We start from the raw sequence: 16,399 nt of genomic DNA, 5'->3' as shown, positions 1-16,399 counted from the left end.
AGATTGTAAGATTATCTGCAACTGTCACAAAGTTACATGCATGCCCATAAACATTAACTAACTAACAAAGCAAAAACAAATGGATTACCTCAAGCCTTTGTGTAGATTTGCTAGAGAGCACAATGAAGCTAGGTGGAAGTCCCCTGAGCTAGCTCCAAATCAACTCCTGCACATAGAAGAGACAAGCATAATCATAGCATGCAACCTTGATAACTAATACATGAATACATAAAATACATCTAATTACACATAACTAAGCTACTCATGCTAAAAGGTATTGGACAAACAAAATGAATGATAGTACCAACACCACAGAGTAGACAGTACAATTGTAGTTCTATATTAATGTCAAAAGAGTGATTACAACCATCTGTTGCATTAGCCTTCCCTTACCCCTCCAGCTTCCCTCTCTCTGTCCCTTCTTACCAATTTCTTATGCTTAGATTTGAGACTATGCTCAATAATCAAGTAAGCTATCCTTTCAAATAATCTAACCTCTTTCAAATGATCTGACCTCCATCACCATAGCCCTAGATTTGCTTATGTGGCAATCAAGTTAGGGTTTCCAAGTTCCTCCATGAGTTCCTTAAGGTAAAAGAAATGAATTTTCCATGCTTTTCAACTCTTTCCCATTTTCCTCCTTCATTAGGATTAGAAATCCACAAATAGGTCAAACTTGAGATGTTTCCTTGCTTTTCTTGAGTAGATTTAGGAGCAAATATCTAGATATTTATGAGTCAATTCGTTCTTTTGACCTTTAGAACTTCATTAGAATCCATTAACGTTGTTCCTGAACTAACAACTAGAGTTAGTAGGGTCATTAACGCTCCTTTAGGTTTACAGAGAAGCTTTATAAAGTAGTTTGTCAATGTATAGCCATCGTTAGTGTGGAAACAAGGCATGTGATCTTGGTATTTGCTTCAACTATCATGTCTTTTACCCTCTGAGATGATGAGAGGGTAATTTTTCTGTATAACAGATGCCCCCTAAAATGCACAGTGTATGGAGAATGGAGATACCCTCAAGGGTATTCCTGGGACCCTTGGCAGACTATAAGATTATCTTTAGCCATCACAAAGTTACACACATGTCCATAAACATTAACTAACTATCAAAGCAAAACATATGGATTACCTCAAGCCTCCATGTAGATTTGCTGGAGAGCACAATGCAGCTGGGTGGAAGTCCCCGACTGTAGAAATTTTGAATAATTTAACACATATTCATAGAGATTATCCTGATCATACAATTATAAGCGGAACATGTATAATACATAATCTCCTCTACTTTGATCATCAATTTACAGAAGCAGAAACATTCACAGGCACACATAGAAGCATCAATCAAACTCATAAACACAGTATGTATCCCGAGGAAAGCATCTCGCTAAAAACCCCACACTATCTGTATATTATATTGATTGAATCATGTAACATTACAAAGCATAATACTTCTCACAAGTATCTCCACCTGTTACACACAATACAACTCAGATCTGATCTCCAAATCTCTTCCACTGCTTGCCTGCCTCCACTGCTCAATACCTGCTCAAGAACTGATGAGAATAGCTTCCCAAACTCGATTTTCACCTGCAAAATAGTCACTCACTCTTTGTGGACGTGAGCAAAGGCTAAAATGTGGGCCAAATACGTGAGCAAACTCATTGGCATACTCAATCCCTTGATTGTGCAAGATCTGATGCACAACTATAGTCACAACTGATAGCAATCTGATTCTCTACCACTTGTCCCTGTTGAACTGAACATGCACTGACATGCAACTGAGTTAACTGATGTATTCATTAGTTGTATTATGAGTTAATAACTTGTGAATTAATTAATAACTAATTCACCCAACTCATCTCTAGTCTATTGATCAGTTAGACTAAATACAACCAGTTTAACAAAGCTAAACTGAACACAACTCCATCAACTGCACCTCCAGTCCACTAAACTCAACTCACTTGAGTTCTAACTGAAGTCCTGCATGCAAATATTAGTCATCCCATAGGTAACCACGTATTTCCTTGTGGGATCTGCATGTACCACATCCGTAGCTCATTCTGAAGTGCTCCAAGAGAATAAGATCAAGTTTATAGTACAAATATTATTGTGAGATAATGATATTTGACTTTTCTATTTTTGATAGCCAGTCTAAAAATAGACTTTGATCACTCACACTGTGATCATTCACATTTTGATCAAAAATAGAAGTCCATCTATTTTTCCCAACTTGACCAATCATCCATAAACAGCAACCTGCAATCCATAGACATGATCCATATGTCTAAAAATAGACATAGTCTAAAAATAGACTTGCGCCAAAAATAGCCTGCGGGCCCACTTAGTGAAGGCGACTCTTTTCACTAAGCTCCATCATCTTGTTGTATTCTCAACAAGCATTTCTTGTTTCACACTTTTCAACACCGACTCCAGATCAAATCCTGCACATAAAAGACATCTAGTTACACATAACTAAGCTACTCATGCTAAAAGGTATTGGACAAACAAGTAAATGAATGATAGTACCAACACCATGGAGTAGACAGTACAATTGTAGTTCTATATTAATGTCGGAAGAGTGATTACAACCATCTGTTGCATCAACCTTCCCTTACCCCTCTAGCTTCTCTCTCTCTCTCCCTTCTTACCAACTTCTTATGCTTAGATTTGAGACTATGCTCAACAATCAAGTAAGCTATCCTTTCAAATGATCTGACCTCCATCACCATAGCCCTAGCTTTGCTTATGTAGCAATCGAGTTAGGGTTGCCAAGTTCCTCCATGAGTTCCTTAAGGTAAAAGCAATGAAGTTGCCATGATTTTCAGCTCTTTCCCATTTGCCTCCTTCATTAGGATTAGAAATCCCATAAATAGGTCGAACTTGAGATGTTTCCTTGCTTTTCTTGAGTAGATTTAGGAGCAAATATCTAGATATTTATGAGTCAATTCACTCTTTTGACCTTTAGAACTTCATTAGGATCCACTAACGTTGTTCTCGAACTAACAACTAGAGTTAGTAGGGTCACTAATGCTCCCTTAGGCTTACAGAGAAGCTTTATAAAGTAGGTTGTCAGTGTATAGCCAACGTTAGTGTGGAAACAAGGCATGTGATCTTGGTCTTTGCTTCAGCTATCATGTCTTTCCCCTCTGAGTTGATGAGGGGGTCATTTTTTTGTATAATAGAAAACCCTTTAGTGAATTTCTCTTATTGAAGCTTCTATTGATAAATGCCAAACCCTAGACCCCTGACAAGAGTATCCTCTAAGCACAAGTCAAGTCCTTCCTTCTTTCTGCCCCTTATTCCCCGATAGTTATTCTAACACTTCTTTCGACACTTTTTCCTCCTTCTTGAGCTTCGTTTTTCTTACTATGATTATTGTCTAGAGATATACCTTCATTGAGTGAGTCTTCTAGATGAGATGTTCCTCCTCTATCAATTTCTCAAGTAGAATTCCACGTTGACTAACCGAGATCGTTATTGAGATGTGAGTGTATAACATTACTATTGTTCTACTGCCCTAGTTTCTCACACATGTGGGAGGATTACTAGGTTTATATGCCCTTATCTCCTTTACTTGAGTGTATTTCTTCCGTGCTAGAGTAGGAGGCCTTATATGGCTAGTTACTAGCCCAAACAATGAAGACAATACAACTGTGATTTCATTGCTGGTTTAGCCGGATACATTCCTTCACTTTCTCGCACGTGTGACTGTGTATACACTGGAAACCAATCCTTTAGACTTCATTGTTCTTCCTCCTTATCTCGTTGCCCTAGTAGACCCTTTTCCTTGGCTTTCTTCATTCTTCTAGTCCTCTTTCTCTTGTGAATTTCAGAGCTCAATTGATGTGTTGTATTTGGAGTGGAAAAACTCTATAAATAGAGGATTGTCCCTCCATTTAAGCCAACTAGAACGCCGACTAGTACTCTTAATTATAGGCTGACTTTGAGGGCAGTTTGGTGGCTAATTTCTTGAGCAGACTTTAGATAATTTCCATGGTGGTGTAGCATGCTTGAAGGAGCTTCTTGAAGGTCTCATTGCATAGGAGTAGACTTGACTTTTCTTGGAGGTTTTCCCTTAGAATTTAATATTATTTATACATTTTGTAACATGCCCTTAAGGCCTTCAATATTTTATCTTGACTATTTGACTCACCTATAGCACTTTGACATGTGCTAGACCTACTTCAATGAGAAAGAAACTCATTGTCATATATTATAAAAATAATATTTCTTTTTCTTGAATAAGTACAAATATCAAAAGTACATTTATGAAGACCAAACCTAGTTACACTTCCTTCAACAACGACCTCCCATGGTGGAAGAAAATAAAGATGAGGGAGCATGAGAACTCTTCAAATATTCCTCGAAGAAGCCCTCGAGCGACAGAGGAACACATGATGGACAAATTTGCCCAAATCCTTTGGTAGATGCCCATAGGCTTCTTCATTTGACAAACACTCTGGAGGAAACACTCCTTTCAAGGTACAAGTCAACTTTGAAATTCCCATATTTGAAGGCCAAATAGATGCATAGGCGATAGATAGATGGTTAAATTTGTTGGAAGGTTATTTTTCAGTTCATGATTTTTCCAATAGGGAAAAGATTACTTTTGCACTCCTCAAAGCTACCCCCCACGTCAAAGATTGGTGGGAGACCTAATGTGAGCAGAAGGATGAGAGGGAATCCTCACTATTTTTATCTGCACCCACTTGGACCTCTTTTCGAGACTCCATCAAGGAGCAATATTACCATGTCGGGAGCTATGAAGATAAGTACATAAAGTGAAACACACTACAGCAGGGAAGGGACCAAGATGTTCTGGAGCTCACAAATATTTTTCATACCCTTTGCACAAAGTTAGGTATCAAGGATTCTCAGTGATATCTGGTACTCAAGTACCGCGATTGTTTGCAAAAATACATCCAGGACGAGATGGAGTTCCTAGACATCTCCTCGCTTGGCGCCATCTATCAATACATTATCAACATTAAGCAAAATTTTAAATAGAAGAAGCGAGACTTTGGATTTGTGAATTTGAAGCAAGGGAAAGGCGCTCCCAAACCATAAGAAAAGGACAAATCCAAAGAGGGGTGACCCAAAATAACCCGTTGAAGCCGCAATCAGAGAGAAAAACCACCAAGATGAAGAAGGACACAAGAAAGTGGTGTGAGTTCCATAAAATCCCCACTCACAACACAAGTGAGTGTCGAGCCAAGTAGTCACTAGTGGTTGAGCTGAAGGCTTTAGAATCAAATGCATGTTCTGACTCTGAGTCAGAACACGACAAGGGGAATGACAAAGGGAAGCAAATTATTGATGCGGAGCCCAGTGCCACTATTGCCATCACTAAGATCAAGAAGATTGAGCCCAAATATCGAGAGGAGGGGAGCATCTCTTCCATTCACATATGTGGTTAAAGGGTTTGTCGTTGCAATTCATTTTCGATAATGGGAGCAAAAATAACCTCATTTCAGTAGAGGTCATGAAGCGGTCGGGCCTATTGACCACACCACACCCGAATTCGTACATCATCAGGTGGCTTCACCAAGGAAGATATCTTCACATCAACCAACAGTGTCACATTACCTACAAAATTAAGCCCTTCACGGATGAGGTATTGTGTGATGTTGCTCCTCTTGAAGTTTGTGATGTATTATTAGGTCAACCATACTTGTGGAAGCATAATGATGTGTATGTGTTGAGGCCTCACACTGTTATTATTTCTTTGGTTAATAAGCTATATAGGATACCGAAGGTAGCCCTGCCTATTTCCATCTCTTTGATCTCTGCTAAGAAATGAAATAAGATGATCTCCTAGACCAGGACATTTGTTTTCTTTATGATTCATTCTCAAAGTAATGGGAAGATCGTGGCCACATCCATGGCCCCGGAGAAGGGTTCCTAGATGTTTTCCCACCTTCAAGACATATTATTGTGCTACTTGGGCCACCTTATTGTTCATTCAAATGAGCATGCCAAGCTGATTTGGGAGGCACACTAGACTCAGCTCGTAGGACACTTAGGCGTGGAGAAAATTGTGCCGTACTACAAAAGTACTTTTATTGGCATAACATGATGTTTGGAAATATATCAAATCTTGTACTACCTGTGCCATCACCAAGCCAACCATGAAGAAGCAAGGCTTGAACACTCCCCTGCCTACTCCTAGCCAACTTTGGGGATCCATCTCCATGGACTATCTATTTGGCCTCCCTTCTACCAAGCATGGTAATGACTGTGTATTTGTGGTTGTGGACATATTTTATATGATGGTTATATTGGTGGTCTGCAAGAAGAGTATCACAACAAAGGACACTGGAAAACTCTTCTTTGAACGAGTGTGGGTACATTTTGGGTTCCCGCATACCATTATATCAGATTGGGATAATAGGTTCTTGAGCACATTCTGGTCAAGCCTTTGGATGTTATTGGACACCAAGCTCACCAATTCGACTGCATTCCATCCCCAGACTGATGGCCAGATAGAGGTCGTCAATAGGATGATAGTCCACATAATCCGCATGTACAACTCCAAGAATCCATGAACCTAGGATGGGAGCCTTCCCTATGCGCAACACAGTTATAACAGAGCTCTCCATAGATCGACTAGTCGCAATCCCTTTCAAGTGGGTCTAGGACTTCAACCATTGTGTTCGATTGATGTTTCCATGCCTCATACAAATACATAGAAAAAATTCATACATGTACTGCTTGAGGTTGATAAAAAAACCAGATTTATTGAACGCATAGAGCACATCTGCCAATAAGTTCACGACATCTTGGAGAAGTCCAATGCCAAGTACAAGCAATGCCATGATCAACATTGGGTTCCACACAAGTTTCAGGTGGGCGAAAAAATTTGGTTGCATTTGCAGAAAGAACGCCTTATCGGAGCCCATCATGTTGAAAAATGTAACTATGTTCGATCTTTAGTAATGTACTTGAGTCATCATGTAATGTACTTGTTAAAAGAATAAAGAAAATAATTAATATTATGATTATTGTGACTTATTAAAGCATGGGTTTCATGCTTGGGTTTCCATGTTTTAGGTCAAAGTCCCACTTGAGGAATTCTAGGATTTATTCTGAGTCTATAGAGTTATTGTACATTTAAAGAGAACTTTCTGGGGCTTTTGAATCATGTAAAAAGGTTAAGTATTGAGTCAAATATGAATTATGTAGCTTCCACATGATATCGACCTAAGAGAAGATCAAGTCAGCCTAAGGAACCTATTCGACCCCACATGAAGCCTATAAAAGGAAGCTCATCAAATTCATTTGGATCATCATTCTCTCACACAAGTTCAAATTCTCTTGTAGCTAGGAAGAAGTGTGAAAATCTCTTGTAGGTGGGTAGAAGTGTGAAGTTGTCTTGTAGTTGGGAAAAGGTGTGAAGTCTGTTGCTAGAGAGCCAAAGTGAATGCGAGTTTGGGGAAGTCTAAGGAGAGAAGGAAAATCGAAATTTTGGTGTTTCTTTTTCTCTATTTCGTGCTCTAGATTTGGAGATCGAAGTCTTCCAAGTTTGTCTGTTCTTGGAAGCTGCTAGTTGCCATAAGTTGCTGCCTAGTCAAAGAAAGAGGTCAAAATTCTGGGAGGCTGACTTGGTGTGGAGGAATGGTCTTGTCTTGGTCTAGGGTGAAGAGTCTTAAAGAATACTATTGAAAGGAAGAATTATCTTGATTGGGTTTTCCCCTTGAGGGGGGTTTTTCCCTGGCATGTGTCTACATCTTATGTCTATTGTTTTATGTGCTACTGATTTTGGTAATTTCCTGATGAACTAAAGATATAAAGAATTGTAATAATTAGAAACATCAAAAGTAATTATAAAGAACAAGAAAATATTTCTGATTTTCTAACATGGTATCAAAGGTTTGGTGAAGAAGGAAGAAAAAGGCAGTCTCAAGCGCTTGATCCATTCATAGGGACTATCTCCAGGAAGGAGTCTATTATATTCAAGAAAGATGTCTAACTCAATCAAGGGTGAGAAAAAACTTGAAGGAGCCTCTATCTTTAGGTCCTGGAAGAAGAGGATTGATCAAATCCTTGAAAAGAACAAAGTATTGGACTTGGTAAGAGGAAATGTAAAGAAGCCTATAGAAGAATCCAGTGATGCTGAAAAAGAAAAATACAGGAAATTAGAATTGGTGGCCATAACTTTGATGGTAGAAGGAATAAAGTACAATCTTGTCCCATTCATAGCTAACATCGATCATGCTTAGGAAATGTATGAAGCCTTGTCGAAGCTATTTACTATTAATAACATTGGACAAGTAGAAAGATTGAAGAATGAGTTGAGGACCATGAAGATGACTAAAGGAGATACCGTGACTACCTTGTTTGCGAAAATAGCTAGACTTAGGGATGATCTCTTGGCCATCAATGAGATTGTTCCAGAAAAAGAACTTGTGATCACTTCTCTATTAGGATTGCCACCCTCTTGGGGTGTATTTGTTGTAGGTCTCAATAGTGGGAAGGTATCTCCCACCTTTAAATAATTATGGACCACCTGTAGTCAATAAGAACTAAGGATATCTATGGTTACCAATTTTGAAGGAGTATCAAAATATTATGTTGCTCATCATAAAGGAAAGAGATCGAAGGGACCAAGGAAGAAAGTTGACATGTCCAAGATAGAGTGCTATCAATGTATTTTCATGATGATGAAATCCAGGCATGTATAGACGTGTCCTCTTGGTTGAATCCCTAGCTTGGTCTAGGTAATATGTATTAATTTTGTTTGACACATGATATGATTATGAATGATTATGAACTCCTAGATATATGTGTTGACCTTGTTATTGATGGTCATAAGTCTTAGGATTTAATGGAAATCCTTATCTAGATTCTAGGATGATGATATTTGGAAATCTAGGGTTTTGTAGCTAAACCCTAGTGAAGTTAAATTGTCTAGTAGATGTGATATAATAATTTGAAATCTATCAAATGATTGTTGAAAATGAAAATCTAGGGTTTTGCAGTTAAATCCTAATAGTAACATTTTCTAGTGTGTGTAATATAACAATCTAAGGTCTATGTATTTAATGATTGTCGAGATTGTGAAAATGGAATTCTAGGGTCTTGGAGTTGAACCTTAGTCAAATTAAAATCTTTGAAATATGATTTAAGATTGTTGAAATTGTGAAAATGGATTTCTAAGGTTTTGGAGTTTAAACCTTAGTCGAACTAATCTCTGATGGATAATAACTATATGATAATTTTAGCTTTGTGAAAGATTGTTGAAATTTGAATTTTTGGTTGAGATTGATGATTGATCGAAAATCTAGGGTTTGCAACTAACCATAGTGGTAGCTCGTCATGTTAATGACTAGTTGATGGTTGATTGAAAATGTAGGGGTTGGAACTAACCCTAGTAAAAGCTAGTCATGTTAATGACTAAATTATGATTGATTGATTATTTTTATGATATCTAGGATTTGTATAAAACCCTAGTGAGAAGTCTAACATATGAATTTTGAAAGGTTATTATATGCTTCATAGATCTATATTTGTATGAATTGTTGCTAGGGTTTGGTATATGTTGTAGTAAGGTATGTCATGCCTTTGGAAGTAACATCAAAACCCTAGATGGAATGAAAATTGTGATGAAGTAGTCTAAGGTTTGTGACTAAAGTCCCTAGCAAGATGTTGAAGAGTATATGTCTCTTGTCTGTAATTAAGTATGGGTATCTGATATGTATAAAGTTGAAATGATTCCATTATTCTAATATGGCTGACATTTTGCTTCTATAAATTTGATTGTACTTGCTATTTAAGTTGTGCAGGTACACAATCTTCGACTTGGTGAAGATGCTCAATGTGACAAGCATGATGAGAATGATAATAACTGTGATGAAATGGTTGGAAGTTGCGAAATGTTTTCTGATGACAAAATAAGAAGTTGATATCCTGGAGGAAGCTTACATAGATGAGATCTCCCTAAGATTAACAAGGCATTTGGATGAAGAGGTGCTTCCTGGTTGAGAGGGAGGGCATGTATTGGTTTTGATTGAAAGAATGCATTTAAGAGGATGTGTTGCTGGATGAGAAGTAGGAAAGAAAAGGATATAATTGAGGAATCTTCTATCAAAGATTTAGTAGAGAGTCCTACTATGGATAGTTGAGAAGCAACATCAAGTTGTCTGAAAATACCTCAGAGGTTTGTATTTGATTATGTACATATGAAATTATATTATTGATTGGGGTTATGTTTATACAAGTGAATCTATCGATGGTTTTGATAGCATGCTGGTAACCAATTAGGTTGATTTGGAGAGATTGGTCATTCTTGATATGTTGGATCAAGAGGTATTGAGGCTTTGTGAGTGAAGCATTGCTTGGGCTTTGTGTTGATGTATGAGTCCCGAAGTTGGAAATATGGAATTGGTTATTGAGCTCTATTTTGGATACACACCTATATTTTTGGGTTGATGGTTATCAAGTAAGCCTGAGGTTACATAAAGGGGATGAAAGCTTGAGTCCATCTTAGTCCCACCTGGATAGATTGCCTTGGCTAGGAATCTAGTCCATGGAATTGCGGTGCCTAAATGGTCGAGTGAATGTTTGGATAGATTTCCCTGGTTAAGAATCTATTCCATGGCACTACGGTGCCTAAAGTTCTTCATGGTTAATATAGTTTGAGATCTTCCATTATATGTGTACATTATTAATACCTCCCTAGTTAAGAGGGAGTATTGGAAAATGTAACTATGTTCGGTCTTCAATACTGTACTTGAGTCATCATGTAATGTACTTGTCAAAAGAATAAAGAAAATAAATTTTATTATTATTATTGTGACTTATTAAAGCATGGGTTTCATGCTTGGGTCACCATTTTTTAGGTCAAAGTCCCCATCGAGGACTTCTAGGATTTATTCTAAGTCTATAGAGTTAATTTACATTTAAATAGACCCTTCTTGCACTTTTGAATCATTTAAAAGGTTAAGTATTGAGTAAAATATGAATTGTGGAACCTCCACACGAAGTCAGCCTAAGAGAAAATTAAGTCGGCCTAAGGAACCTAATCGACCCCACATGAAGCCTATAAAAGGAAGCTCATCGAATTAATTTGGATCATCATTCTCTCACACAAGTTCAAATTCTCTTGCAGCTGGGAAGAAGTGTGAAAATCTCTTGTAGCTGGGTAGAAGTGTGAAGTTGTCTTGTAGCTGGGAAAATGTGCGAAGTCTGCTTCTGGAGAGTCAAAGTGAATTCGAGTTTGGGGAAGTATAAGGAGAGAAGTAAAAAATTTTTTTTGGTGTTTCTCTTTCTTTTTTTTGTGCTTTGGATTGGGAGATCGAAGTATTCCAAGTTTCTCTACTACTGGAATCATCTAGTTGTCATAAGTTGTTTCCTAGTCAAAGTTGCTGGAAATAGGTCGAAATTTTGGGAGAATGACTTGGTGTGGAGGAAAGTTCTTGTCTTGGTCTTGGGTGAAGAGTCTTAAAGAATACTATTGAAAGGAAGAATTATCTTGACTGGTTTTTCCCACCGAGGGGGGTTTTGCCTTGGCATGTGCCTACATCTGGTGTCTATTGTTTTATGTACTGCTGCTTTTGCTAATTGCTTGATGAACTAAATATATAAAGAATCATAATAATAAGAAACATTACAAGTAATTATTAAGAACAAGAAAATATTTCTTCCTTTCTGATTTTCTAACACATCAAAAACTCAGACCACTCCGATATGGGCATTATACCATTACCATGGCTATGGGAGATAATGATTTTGAGCTTATAATTCCCCCATTCCTTTGCCTACACCCAATGTTCAATGTGGACTGTCGTCGACCATACTTTCCATCATTACTAGACACATCAGACATTGTAGAACAAATCACACCAAAAGAGCTAAACCCTGACTGCATGGAATATGCCACAACTGATCAGATCATGGACATGTAGATCAAAAATGCATGCTAGTAGAAGATCCAACTGTATTGGGTTGTCAAATTTGGCCAGCTCTTGCACCAAGGCAAGTGTCTCACGAGGGACTAAGTTACAATTTTTGTTGAAACTTGAAGGATTTACTAGGTTTTACTGTGGGAATGAAGTTAAAGAAAATAATTAAGTCAATTTGTGAAGAACACAAGATATGCAATTGGTTTTTTATCCAAATAATATTTCCTCAAATTATTGTGAAGACATTAACCAAGCAAGATAAAAGGAACTACATTTATTATAGTTTATTTATGGTCATTAGGTAAATAGATGTACTAAAAACTAATTTGTATTCAAGGAAATTGATTATGAATGGATAAAAATACGGGAAAATCAGTTCGATGGAGAATTATTAAGGAGGAAAATATTGATTCCATGCCAAAGGAGAAATTAAAAATAGTTTGTGATTAAGAGACACTCTTCCAAGATTATTTTTGAAACTAACATTTATTTCCCTTTAATTAAGTAGTTAAGAGATATTTATTCAAACAATTATTAATCATTTCGCATATGATAGGGGAGGAGAATTTCTAAGAGGAAATGATTCATGCTTTGGAGTGGTTTGACTATACATGCTATACATACCATACCAGATTCATGAGGGATTCATGATTTAAAGATATCTAATTCTAAACAAATAATTGTGTTCATTCTCTTTATTTAATTTTGTTTATTGTATATTATGATCTAATTTGGTGATTTATAAATTTGACATGATTAATTTGTAACTCACGTAGTCATTACTTGATTTTCTTGTTCTTCTAGATATGCATACTATTTGAAGTGCTCAAATTGAGAGATTTCTTTGATTTTTTATTAGTTAAATATACCAGTGCATGACATTGATTATTTGTTTATAGTAATTCATTCAGAACAACACATAAATTAAAATATACTTTTGTTTTTCTTATTTTATTGTGTTCACTTAATTAGTTTATATATCTATATCTTGATAAATATTAACAAGTTGATAATTGACATGATCTTTATTAATATGTTGCAATCTTTAATGAACACATTTATTTTCCAATGTATATTGTTGGTAGAATAAATGTGTTAGTTATTTTCTTTGTGTATTGTTTATAAGTGATTCAATACATGATATTGAGTTACCTCATACTTGCATTTAAGTGAATAACATTACACTCGAGATATAGAGGTATTTTAGTTTTTATTTTATTTTCTCTTTGTTCATGTTTTAATTTAGTTATCTTGTTTGTGTTTTTTCCTTTAATATAGGTCTGAGTTATTTATTTAAATTGTGTACTTTAATTATTCATTCAAGCCATGGATCCTATATTCGCATATAAGTTTTTTTCCCCAAAGCTAAACCATTAAACTTTTCATTCTCTTATCTATAATCAGGCCATATTTATTTATTGATATGGAATTGTTTTATAAATTATATTAATTACAGGGAATACCCCCTTTGGATTGAAAGGGTCAATCTCTATCCTAAAGTGGGAGGATCCTTGGATCCTCAGTGAATGTGTCCTTGGATTGCTCTTTGTTGCTGGAACAATATGGGAACCAATGCTTTCTACCAATTAAGTTAGCCATTAAACTTAAGCCCATGCACAGGTATTCATAAGAACCTTTATTCAATTTTAAATAAAGACATAATATCCAAATAACAGGGAATTTACAAAAATTGTTAAGGGCTACACAACACAGATACATTTAGCCATAAAACACATGTAAATAAATCCCCGCAACAACATCATTCTTATTATATTTGAAGAGCTAATCTATTACAATGTAGATCTGCGGAAGCTATATTGAAAGATCTCTTTCATGCTTCTTCGTAACTAAAGGAACAAAAAAGATTACAACAAAATACATCTAATTGGGCATCAATTATCATTCCAACAACATGTCGGCCTTGTTCTTGGTCCCCTTCTACAACTCGATATATATATATATATATATATATATATATATATATATATATATATATATATATATATATATATATATATCTCCTCTAGTCCTGTCCATGCTCACTTGATTTGGTCCAACTTAGCCAACTTGACAAGATCTAATTACTTGGTCCACTTTCACTTGATTCTTTCAAACTCAACTTCTTGATCCTTCTTCTATGGCTTTGGCGAGTTCCAATGTAACTGTTTTCTTTCTCTACTTGCCACTTTCTTCTTTCTGTTGCCATTTTCTAACCTATTTATCCATTTGTGTTTCTACTTGCACTTCTTATATTTGTGGCTCTTTTTTCGGAAAAATTGATCAAAATTGCTTCCAAAAACAAAGGACCCAACATGAACCTCCAATCCAATATATTACCTAGATTCATTGCTGTGATATTAGCTTATGGACTAAAGTCGAATAGCGCATCTACCTTAATCTTATTGACATGAATCTTGATATGGAAGAGTTTGGTCATCTCTTTTTCTTCCTTGTGATGAAAGATATTTAGATTCACTTCCTTCTACATTGATGTCTAGATAACATTCTCATCCATATTGGAGATGATTTCAACTTGATTGATTGAACATATGGCTAGACGATTATTTTTGTTTGAATCCTTCTTGTGGTTCTTTAGATTCATCTTTGGATGTAATTTTTAGCAATTTTCCTTAATGTTACCATAAATATTTCAATAGTTATAATGATTTCTAGGATCCTTGAATTGATGTGTAGTGGTTTCCATCTATAACGCACCCCCTATTATCCCTAGCCCTTGCTAAGGGTAGAAGGAACTAGTTACTTCGTTGACACTATCTCCAAGGTACAATCATGGAAATTGGGTCTAAATTTGTCAATCTTTTTCCAACTCTTCAACACTTACAATAGGAAACACTATTGTGATCATCTCATCAAGACCTTTCTAATAATATAAATTTCATCTCGATTCAACCCCCATATCAAAATATATAGCCATTTAAATAGTTCGACCAATAACCACATGCCATGTCATCAATATTGGCCAAATGGTTACTATGTGGTCCCCACATGGTGCTCACATTGTCCTCCAATTCATAATACTATTTGTTGCCGACTCATTCATGTTATTACATACTCACGGGAACCCCCATTTCAATGGTCCACTTCATATAAAATGTATATATTACTATATGATATAAACCCTCAACCCAATATTCATTCAAAGTTATATTAAACTGAGCAGGGCCCTCAAACCCATGTCGTCTCATGGATAAAATCTTGGGAGTTTCCCTTCGATACCTTTTATAAAAATGTCAGGATTCCTTCAATGGAAATCCTCAGGGTGATGAGGAGTATCCTATCCACGTATACCCTTAATATAATTCCCCGTGCCCCCACCTCCCCCTAACTCGCTAACATACCGTGACCAAACATATCAGAGGGCTTCGTTCCCGCCACATAATCCCAAGAAGTTTTTCCTTCATACCACTGCTAGAATACATTGGGGTTACATGGAGCATCCACATGGAAATTATGCGCATACACATAGCCATTCCTCCATTGGTTATTATATGACTTGCATGCACCACTTGGAATCTAAATGTATCCCAAAGGGCCAATGATATCCATGTACTCCTGGGGATTTCCTTGGCAATGCCCCATTGAAACCGCCAGCGAATAACCTCTATGGTTACATCGAACCCCATGCCACCACGTCAAAATGTTGGGTACATTATGAACCATTCACGCGAGGCTTGGGCTCCACAATGGAACCCTCCTGCACATCATGTCATTTTCCCTTTCGTCTCTGCACTTGGACTTTACCACTTGCCACATCAACCCAGGCATAAAATTTTGGTGGGATTGCACCAAGTGTCATAGGAAATCGTTAGGGTGACGTCATGGGTTCTAAATATCAATGTGATGTCAAAATATCTAATCACTGGGGTCATCCAACGGTGTAAATTCAACAAGGAAATCAACATCTTTGAACCACATCACTCTCTCCTTTTATCATGACACTCAAATCACACCGGTGTACAAGGTTCAAGGCCTAATTTCCTCTAGGGATTAGGATTTCCAATTCCCACATGTTAAAGAAAATGAATTATTTTAAATGCATATATAGCAGAGCCTTTGCCCAACCTCGACGCCACAACATCTATGAATACATGTGTGGCTCTGATATCTATCCATTTTGAGGTTATAATGTGTGTGCTTACATAGTGACTCTATCCTTCCTAAGCTTAAAGAGATTTTGTCCCATCTTGCGCATATATATATATATATATATATATATATATATATATATATATATATATATATATATATATATATATATATATATATATATATATATAACGATGTCTCTTTTGTGCTTAGCACTAATAAAACAAGGATTTGAAAGCTATATCTTTTAGTTTCATAACAAACATGACATAGATCTGTCCATTTATTTACACTGAGGTCCATTAGACAAATTTCAAGTTCATAACATTTTATAAATCTATAGGCCTCTTTACTAAAAATTAAACTTAAAACCAGATCATGAATACATAA

Source organism: Pinus tabuliformis, chromosome 4_2 (genome assembly GCF_031772625.1).
Source record: "Pinus tabuliformis cultivar Carrire ecotype Pingquan chromosome 4_2, CPIR1, whole genome shotgun sequence".
Classification (NCBI taxonomy): domain Eukaryota; kingdom Viridiplantae; phylum Streptophyta; class Pinopsida; order Pinales; family Pinaceae; genus Pinus; species Pinus tabuliformis.
The sequence above is the reverse complement of the archived record's forward strand: the minus strand, read 5'-3'. Positions refer to the sequence as shown.